Here is a 10,597-nt window from a genome sequence, read left to right on the forward strand (position 1 = left end):
TGAACCAGAGTCATTTAGGAATCCTATGAGGTGACCAGTGTGGAAGGAGCATGTGTTCCAAGGCACTTCTTTTGATGTCTTAGGTTTACCTAGCCAGCAATGCAGATCCCATGAAAGTGGGCAGAGATCTTTTCTCCATAGGCTCTCCTGTTACGGAACGCAAGTGTGTTCCCGTGCCCACGGACGACACACAGTGAGGCCAAACAAGGGGACACGTCAGAGTTTGGGGCAGGGGAAGGTTTCTAGCATGGCCGAGCAAGGGGAGGGTGGGAATCTTTCTTTTCCAGAAAAGTTAGAACTTCTCTCAAGTTGCATGGGCCCAGAAAATGCTTTCTCCTCTTCGATCATCAGTCAAGGAAAGGTAGCACCTGGTTTTTCACGAGGAGATTTTCTTCCTAATTCCAGTTATCTTATAAAATAAAGAAGAAAAATTATGTTAATGTTTCACATAAGCGTCCAGGACTATTTCACTTCCATGATTTGAAGAAATGTTATTTTCTCTCCAACTGACACTGTCCTTGAAGGACCAAGCTAAACTTCTAAGGAGCCAAATTCCAAATAATTTTGAGACTAGGAAATACAAAGTGTAGTGTCATAGATTGATTGATGGATCCATTGATTTCATCAGACAGCAGTCATCACTTCTAAGATTATTCGAACACCACTAACGTTTGGGTAACAAAGTTGAGATGTCTGCGCTCGAGCACGTGCGCGCGCGTGTGTGTGTGTGTGTGTGTGTGTGTGTGTGTGTGTGTGTGTGACTCATAAGGGGATGTTTTCCATAGCTGTGCACTATGGCACTGCAGGATCTCTGGTTGCTGAGTACCCAGAGGTGGAAGCCCCGATACAGAGCTTGGACTGTGAAGTTATGCATGGGTTCTCAATGGTGTGTGTGGGGTCGGCCCCCCTAATCCCCCATGTTGGTTGTTCAACGGTCAACTCTAATATATAGATCAGAGAGGATATCATCCATGTGCTTCATATGAATAACTTTCCCAAATAATCTTTATCTTTTTCAAAGGAAGACATCCTGTAATCCATTTCATAAGATGCTATTGGGAACCTACTCCCCCAGCATGTGAATTATCCCTACAGAGCACAAGATCCCTGAGAAGGAGGAGCCCTGGACGCTGAGACACCAGGAAAGTAGGCTTTTAGATGATATTTTCTGCTTCTCATGAGATGACGGTGTCTACTGATCCTATTCAAGTGTGTAAAATGAGAGCCCCCTGGCAAGGATCAGCAGAAGGTCTTTGCTGCTGGGCCCTGGGCTCTTCCTTTCAGTGGGGAGGCCAAGAGCCTCAAGAAGGAAGGAAGGAAGGAAGGAAGGAAGGAAGGAAGGAAGGAAGGAAGGAAGGTAGGTGGGAGGGAGGGAGGGAGGGAGGGAGGGAGGGAGGGAGGGAGGGGAGGGTTTGCCCGGTGCCATCAGGCCCGTGTGTCACCCTAAAGAGAAGGGCAGCCATCGCCACTGCTGGAATCATGTCCCCATTTCCTGGGCAGGACATTCAAGAAGGCCTCCTCCTGTGTGTTTCGTGCATCACCTCGACGGTGCCCCCAGGAATAGTCACCGGAGGGAACTGTGCAGCTGAGCCAACCTGCCTGGGAACACGGCCTCCTTCCTTTAAGAAGTGGAAAACTCGCCCAGTGCTCTCTCTGTTGTTGTTTTTCCGGTCCTTATCCTTGTCCTTGTCGTCGTCATCGTTACTGTTGTTAACAAGTGAATGAGAGTGAGTCAGAAAGAGAAAAACAAATATTGTATATTCACACATATATGTGGACTGCAGAAAAATGGTACACATCAACTGGTGTGCAAGGCAGAAAGAGAGACACAGATGTAGAGCACAAACATATGGACACCAAGTGGGGAAAGCGGGGAGGGTTGGGGGGGAATGAATTGGAAGATTGGGGTACCAAATTGTACACTCTAAATATATACAGTTTATTGTAAAACATGAAAAGAAAAAAAGTTAAGAAAAAGTGAATGATGCCTCCGTCTAGAGGAATACTTGGCAGTTATTATGTTCAGGACCATTTCTTTTTCTGCCATTGATGGAAAACTCCTTGGATCCCGTTAGCATTTATGGATTCAAGGAGTGCAGTTCTTCATAGGTTCTGTCACGTCGTTAGGAGGGGAATCCTCATCAAGTTGCTTCAACCAGGACTATGTGTCCTTCAGATGCGGAGATGGAAATGAATGGTGCTCTGCGGGGCGGTGGGGGGGCGGGGGCGCGATGATAGGCACCCAGGACTCCTTCCCCCAGGCCTCCTTTTGTTCCCTCACTGCTTCCTGGAGAAGGGACACCCCCCCCCCCCACGCACACACCGTCTAGGTGTGCTATTTGCTGTCCATAATTTCCCGTGCCCTTTGGGCATGGCTGATAGAGACGGACATGAAGCAGCAGGACGGCAAGCTGGCACCTGGGCCTAGGGAAGTTTCACAAGTGAAATATCAGAACTGGAGCTGGGACAGACATGCCTCCCCTTCCCGGGGCCGGGGGGGGGGGGGGGGTGCGGAAGCTGGGCTGGGGGAGCTGGAGACGAGGGGCACAGAGAGAGGCAGGGAAGGGAGGCCCCACGTGGGCCTGGGAGAGACGGGGATGGGGAGGGCGGGGCGGTGGGGGGCAGGGGGCCACTGCTGACCGGCCTGGGTTCGGGTTCCCTGTCCCCCGTCCTGCTGAGAACGTGCCTTTGCTTCCTGCCCTCAGGTGTGCGAGAGGAGCACGTTTCTTTTCAATAAAGACCAATACATCATGTCACACTATGTTTGGTTTTGCTTGTTCATGTTCCAGACGAGGCCAACGAACTCTCCCAGGGGAGGTGTGGGTACAAAGGATCTGACAGGATGGGAGGGTGCGGGTCTGCGCATGGGCCAAGAAATCCAGAAAATCTGTCGTAGCTGAGACTCAGGCCTTTTTCAGAAATAGGCCAAGAGAGTTCAGCTTTGACCATTCCCTGCCAAGCAGTCATCACAGGTGCTTCCTGGAAGGGATTGAGTTGCAGAAACCAGCGTGGCCCGCAGCCCTCAGGCCTCAGCCCGGCAGGCAGGCAGGCAGGCAGCGGCTATTGTCTGTTGGTCCCGCCCCCGCCCCCGCCCCCGCCCCCGCCCGCTTCTCCACCGCTCGCTCCTTCCCAAGTCGCCAGGGCTGATAGTTGCCGGGAGAGGGGGAGGGGAAGTCCGGACGCTTCATTCCGCAGGGCCTTGTTCAATCGCTTCATTCAAATGCAGAATGCTCTCCGGTCAGATCGGGAGCCTTTGACTTTGCCTCGAGCTCCCCTTTATCGAACGGCTTTTTTTTTTCCTTCCCCAATTTCCCCACCCTTAGGCTGCCCCCTCCAAACTGCAGGGAGGGAGGGAGGGAGGGAGGGAGGGAGGGAGGGAGGGAGGGAGGGATGGGTGAAGGTTGTGTGAGAACTTCCTTGTCTCAGGCAAATAGGAGTCCCCTCTTTTTCCTAACCCAGGAAACCCCACTAAACCATTTGAGAATCACGGACATGCGTGGAAGCAAACGTCTTAACTTGAGATCGTGCTCTGCTGTGGGAGGACAGAAAGGAGGGCCAGAATGTCCGGTCTTGTGCTGTCCAGTTCTTAAGCGACTTGAATTCAAGGAGACACATTTTGGGGCGGCCTACTCTGAACATATTGAAAGCTGACCTGGTGACTGTGTGTGTGTGTGTGTGTGTGTGTGTGTGTGTGTGTGTGTGTGTGTGTGTGTGTGTGAGGGAGAGGGAGATGGAGGGAGGGAGGGAGGCGGGGAGGGAGGGAAAGGGAGAAAATAGGTTAGTAGAGGCCTCCATTTCATGGAAACTGTTTCTGAGTTCTGAGAACAGGTCGGTTCTGTGAAACAGTTATCATATCTCCTCTCAGGAGGCAGTGATGTTGATGGGCTCCCAAAAACTAGGCCTGTGGTGCAAGCAATCAGGTTATTTCCTAAGAGGCACTTGTATGGAAACCAAAGGAAGACAAAGGTCCATCACTGGAGCCGATTATAAACCAGTGGGGGGGGGGGGGGGGGAGCGTGTGGGGGGCGGTGTCAGTGAAGAAGATTTGTAGATGTTAGGGTGGAAGCAACTTTAGCAGTTTGAAATGGCTGTGATGATGTCGGGTGTTTGGTTCGACTTTCAGAGTGGCTCTCACAGAAACAGGCACCAGGATGGTTTCCACAGGAGCTGTGGTGGCCATGTCTCTAAAGTTTTCACCAAGTCCTGCAGCTTCGGTCTGTAGGGCTTCAGGCAAAGGGCCGTTTTCGTTGTCAGTGATGCCAAGTCAAAAGGGTGGGCGAAAGTGGGAAACATTCATGGAGAGAGTTGTAGCCAGATATTGGGGGCAACTTGAAAGACTTCAGGATCCAGTCCGGTTTTCAGGTGAAAAGCAACACCCTAAGGAAAATGAATAGCACCAGAATCTCATATCCACAAGTGTGTATTCCCGTTTTATGGAAACGTAACGTGGGCCTCTAAGGAACGCGTGCAAGTGACTCTCTTGCCAAAGAAATAAGGAGCCTCACGGAGAGTTTCTGAATTCTGGACGGAGCAGGTAGGGAGAAAAAGAGAAGTGATTCCATTTTGCTGACAAGGGTACAAGTCACCAAATGGATGTCCAACTTTTAAAATAAATTGGGTTTTGTTTGTTTTCATTTTCCCTTGTAGCTGGAAAAGAAAAGATTTCACAATCCGTCCTGTTCTCTCTCTCTCTCTCTCACTCAGGTTAGGAGATTCTTTTCTGTTTGAAATAATGGAAGCATTTATAATGTCGTGCAGTTTCAGGTGTACAGCACAGTGATTTAGATAGAAAGATAGGTAGATAGATAGATAGATAGATATAGATTCTGTTTCAGATTTTTTTTCTCTTACAGGTTATTACAAAGTATTGAGTATAGTTTCCTGTGCCAAGTCGTAAGAGCTTGTTGATTATCCACTTTACGTATAGGAATGTGTATATGTTCATCCCAAGCTCCTAAGGTATCCGCACCCTGCCCCCCCCCCCCCCGCCCCCAGCGGCTTCCCCAATCAGTCCTATTGTAGACAAGTAGTCATACACACACTATCATCCTAGTCCTCAGTTCATTCAGCCCCACGTAGGTCACTCGTTCTTCTCGGAGTCCAGTTTTCCCATCGGCCCTGTCAATCTTGCCTGATGATTGAGCGTGACTGGAAAAGTGATGGTCCCAAGAAGTTTGCAAGAGCTTTTGTGAAGGCTCATAGGACTTGCCCAGCGAAGTGGGTGCCTTGATCACTGCAGGCTGTGGAAGGTATACCCAAAGTGGCAAACACAATTTTTTTTTAACCGTCTCTATGCCATGGTGAGGACAGAAGGCTTGCAGCAAGGGAAGGCTTCAACCCACATGGAAACCATACTCACCGTCACAGGAACGTTTGGATGACCCTTACTACGTGCCAGTGGAGTGAAGTCCAGTGGCCGGGGCTCAGGGGTTCCTGAGAGAGGAGGTCTGACGCCTCTGGGGACAAAGAGAATTGTTTTCCCCCAGGGTGACAAGCATGACAGGTCAGCCATTGCAGGTAACCTGTAGAAATCTTCCCACCAGCATCTATTTACAATTGGAGCCATTCGAAATGCACCAAGGTGGGTGGCGGAATGCGGGGGGCGGCGGGGACCTGGGGGGGGGGGTGAGGTTCCCCAGGAAGCCTGAGACATGGAGACCCAGTGGCCGGCCGGGCTGCTGCCCCTCTCTGGGGTCTGCTGTCCCTCTCTGGGGTCTGCTGTAGCCCCGACCCTCTGTTGAATGGACAGAATGGAATTGATCCACGTGTGGCCCCCCCCCACCCCCCATCATCTTTCAAGAGGCTGTTGTTGCCGCCTCGGCATGAAACTCGGGTGGAATATCTCCTTGATACTGGGCTCAGTCCCTGTCGTGTGAGCCTCCATTTGGACGACCGAAAACCCTGTATGCCAGGGCAGAGAAGAAGGATCCCATCATTTCCAGAGCAGCTGGAACACACCCGTGTATAGACACAAGCCAAAGAAGGCTTCACGTTCCTTCCTCTTCGACAACGCTTCCCATGTCAGGAAACCTCTCCAGGAAGCCTACTCCGTTTCATGGCTCTGCTTTCGAAGGAGAGAGAACACATTCTTGAGCTAGGCCCTCTCCTCTTGGATCCTCTCTCAACATGCATTCTAAGTGCAAAAGACTTCATGTGTCATTCGGTTTGGGGGCAAATGTGTCCAAAATACCCCAACGAGTGTAAAACAGTTAGATAGGTCACTGGGGAACAGTGCCTCCTTAGCCACGTCACCCACATCCCAGGGAAAGACTTGCTAGGCAAAGAGAGAAGCCTCTTTCCTTGTGAGCCAACCCTGGCTCTTTGAATATCAAGAGGACTAAGTCCACGTGAGTCCCCCAAGACCTGATAAAGGTAACCTAGAAAAGAAGTGATGATTTTTAGAAGACATAAGCCTGCCTGCCTGCCTGCCTGCCTTCCTTCCTTCCTTCCTTCCTTCCTTCCTTCCTTCCGGAAAAAGGAAGGAAAGCTTTCTCTCTCATGACGGAGAGAGCAGAGCAATAGAAGAAACACCCAAGCCCGAGCCCAAAGTTGGCCTTTTTCACCGAGAGACAGAAAACTGAATTCTAGTTTTGCACTGGTTTCCTGTTGATACGAACACTCATGTGTGTCCTTGAATCCATCCTCATCTTAAGCAGTCCTGACCACGGTTCCCATTCCTTTCCGAAGATTCTTCTCCTCAGAAACCTTTTCCAATCGCCTGTGCCCAGTTTTAGCTTTTCCCTTGTGTCCTTTGTTTCCCATTTCGAAATGACTAGCTTTAGGACCGAAATGTCTTTTTTTCCCTCCCCCAAACCTTATCTGCATACCTTCTACCTTGCCTCCCCCCTCCCCACACTCCCCAAAGAGGTCCTCTTCCTACAATGAGGATGGCGACCTCGGGTAGCTTGGACCACACACGTTCCTTCTTTAGGATGCCTCATCCTTGGACATTTGTCACCGCCCCCCCCCGCCCCCCACCCCACCCCACCCCACCCCACCCCAATCCAATCCAATGAAAGTAAGGAAGCCAACCACAGTGACCCGTGTGAACATGGACTGCCTTGTAGAAGTCCAGGCTCCTGCCTAGTTTGTGGTTTCCCTAAAGCGCAAGATCTGTGTAGGCATGGAAGCACGCATATGCTCCAACTCTCCGGAGCAGGGAGACCCTTAGGCTTGTGGAGCTAGGGACGTTTCAGCATTTTCCCTTCTTTGGAGATGATGTAGACAGGCTGCTGAATGTCCATTCTTTCATGGCACTCAGTCCACCCCTAAACCTAGAGATGTTGGAAAGTCTTGAAGTCGGCCTATGGAAAAGAGTTCTTGTGGAAGACGTTCCCTTACACATTCTCCTCATCTCGTCCACACTTCTGTCCTCTGTGTGTTATGAGCGGTCCCACTTGGATGATTCGTGATTTCTTAAGACAGGAAAGCAGTCAGTCCTCATCTCTACACCTCCCGGCCGCCCCCTCCACCACCCTGTTCCCGTGAGAGATTTTCTTCCTGCTTTCAGACGGGAGAAGGAAAGGAGGGTCCGTGTTCCCCTCCTGTTGTCACCTCGCATGGCAAAATCTCCCTATGCCACGGAGGCCCATTTGGGGGCGGTGTCCTGCGGGCCCGAAGACCTTCCGAGTCAACCTCAAGGAGGATGAGGATGTTCTCTCTTGCCACCGAACCGGTGAACCCGATGGCCTTCTAAGCAATGATGTCTCATCAGCCCACCCCACCCGTTTCACACAGAACGGAACAGCCTCTCCTGGATGACTCGGAGCAGGGGAGTTCCTGGGTCTGTCAGAGAGGGCCCTCTGCTGGCGGTGGGTGAAAAAGCACTGCACAGGACAGGAGGTGTTCGTGGTGTCCTTGGGAAGGAAAGGCGGGGGGGCATTTTATTCTTGGAAAGCTTATGCTGGCCCAGGATGTACACTATGAAAGATGATGCGACCTCATTTGGGGCGGGCACCAGAGGAGGGAGACGCGGGGCGGGGGGGGGGGGGGGGGGGCGGGGAGGTGTAGAAACGCATAAAAGCGGTCCTACCTTAAATGAATAAAAAAATAACAAGCAATATAACATGTACAATAAAATAGAGCACACGCAAAGGAAACGAAGGCAAAGTACAGGAAACGAAGAGAAAAATGCAAAGCCTATATACAGTGCTTCCATGTTCCTCATTCAATCAGCTTGGTGCAGGAATCTCCAGGAGATGAACAGCAAGCATACACGGGTCAAGCGGCGGCCGCGGGTCCACCGGCAGCCCGGGGCTGCGCAGCCCGAGTCCGCGCGTGCTGTCGCTCGGCGGCCGGCGGGCCGGGTCTCTGGGCGCCCGCGGCCCGAGGGTCGCTCGGCGGCCGGCGGGCCGGGTCCCGGGCGCGCGCGGCCCGAGGGTCGCTCGGCGGCCGGCGGGCATGGTCTCGGGCGCGCGCGGCCCGAGGGTCGCTCGGCGGCCGGCGGGCATGGTCCCGGGCGCGCGCGGCCCGAGGGTCGCTCGGCGGCCGGCGGCCCGGGTCCCGGGCGCGCGCGGCCCGAGGGTCGCTCGGCGGCCGGCGGCCCGGGTCCCGGGCGCGCGCGGCCCGAGGGTCGCTCGGCGGCCGGCGGGCATGGTCTCGGGCGCGCGCGGCCCGAGGGTCGCTCGGCGGCCGGCGGGCATGGTCTCGGGCGCGCGCGGCCCGAGGGTCGCTCGGCGGCCGGCGGCCCGGGTCTCGGGCGCGCGCGGCCCGAGGGTCGCTCGGCGGCCGGCGGCCCGGGTCTTGGGCGCCCGCGGCCCGAGGGTCGCTCGGCGGCCCGCGGCCACGGAGCCTGCAGGCCGCTCGGCGGCCCGGGTCCCGGGCGCCCGCAGCCCGAGGGGCGCTCGGCGGCCGGCAGCCCGCGGCCTGCAGGCCGCTCGGCGGCCCGGCTCTCGGGGAGCCCGCGGCGCGAGGGTCGCTCGGCGGCCCGCGGCCACGGAGCCTGCAGGTCGCTCGGCGGCCCGCGTCCCGGGCGCCCGCAGCCCGAGGGGCGCTCGGCGGCCCGCGGCCACAGAGCCTGCAGGCCGCTCGGCGGCCCGGGTCCCGGGCGCCCGCGGCCCGAGGGGCGCTCGGCGGCCCGCGGCCGGCTGGTCGACCTGCCTGCAAGTCGACCGGCGGCCCGAGGGTCGCTCGGCTGCCCGCGGCCACGGAGCCTGCAGGTCGCTCGGCGGCCCGGGTCCCGGGCGCCCGCGGCCCGAGGGGCGCTCGGCGGCCCGCGGCCGGCTGGTCGACCTGCCTGCAAGTCGACCGGCGGCCCGAGGGTCGCTCGGCGGCCCGCGGCCACGGAGCCTGCAGGTCGCTCGGCGGCCCGGGTCCCGGGCGCCCGCATCCCGAGGGGCGCTCGGTGGCCGGCGGGTATGGTCTCGGGCGCCCGCGGCCCGAGGGTCGCTCTGCGGCCGGCAGCCCGCGGCCTGCACGCCGCTCGGCGGCCCGGGTCTCGGGGAGCCCGCGGCGCGAGGGTCGCTCGGCGGCCGGCGGGCATGGTCTCGGGCGCGCGCGGCCCGAGGGTCGCTCGGCGGCCGGCGGCCCGGGTCTCGGGCGCCCGCGGCCCGAGGGTCGCTCGGCGGCCGGCGGGCATGGTCTCGGGCGCCCGCGGCCCGAGGGTCGCTCGGCGGCCCGCGGCCTGCAGACCGCTCGGCAGCACGGGCGTGGAGGGCCTGGGACCGCCGCCGTGCTGGTTACCCGGCGGTACGGGACGGCGCGGCCTGCTGGTTGACCGGGGTCCCGCGGGCCCGCGGGTCCACCGGCAGCCCGGGGCTGCGCAGCCCGAGTCTGCGCGTGCTGACGGTCTCCCGGCGTCCTGGCTCTCGGGGGCACGCGGCCCGAGGGTCGCTCGGCGGCCGGCAGCCGGCAGCCGGCGGCCTGCAGGCCGCTCGGCGGCCCGGGTCTCGGGGAGCCCGCGGCACGAGGGTCGCTCGGCGGCCCGCGGCCACGGAGCCTGCAGGCCGCTCGGCGGCCCGGGTCCCGGGCGCCCGCATCCCGAGGGGCGCTCGGTGGCCGGCGGGCATGGTCTCGGGCGCCCGCGGCCCGAGGGTCGCTCGGCGGCCCGCGGCCACGGAGCCTACAGGCCGCTCGGCGGCACGGGTCCCGGGCGCCCGCGGCCCGAGGGGCGCTCGGCGGCCGGCGGGCCGGGTCTCGGGCGCGCGCGTCCCGAGGGTCGCTCGGCGGCCGGCGGCCCGGCTCTCGGGGAGCCCGCGGCCCGAGGGTCGCTCGGCGGCCGGCGGCCCGGGTCTCGGGGGGCCCGCGGCCACGGAGCCTGCAGGTCGCTCGGCGGCCCGGGTCCCGGGCGCCCGCATCCCGAGGGGCGCTCGGTGGCCGGCGGGTATGGTCTCGGGCGCCCGCGGCCCGAGGGTCGCTCTGCGGCCGGCAGCCCGCGGCCTGCACGCCGCTCGGCGGCCCGGGTCTCGGGGAGCCCGCGGCGCGAGGGTCGCTCGGCGGCCGGCGGGCATGGTCTCGGGCGCGCGCGGCCCGAGGGTCGCTCGGCGGCCGGCGGCCCGGGTCTCGGGCGCCCGCGGCCCGAGGGTCGCTCGGCGGCCGGCGGGCATGGTCTCGGGCGCCCGCGGCCCGAGGGTCGCTCGGCGGCCCGCGGCCTGCAGAC

This window comes from Hippopotamus amphibius, chromosome 15, assembly GCF_030028045.1.
Source record: "Hippopotamus amphibius kiboko isolate mHipAmp2 chromosome 15, mHipAmp2.hap2, whole genome shotgun sequence".
Lineage (NCBI taxonomy): Eukaryota > Metazoa > Chordata > Mammalia > Artiodactyla > Hippopotamidae > Hippopotamus > Hippopotamus amphibius.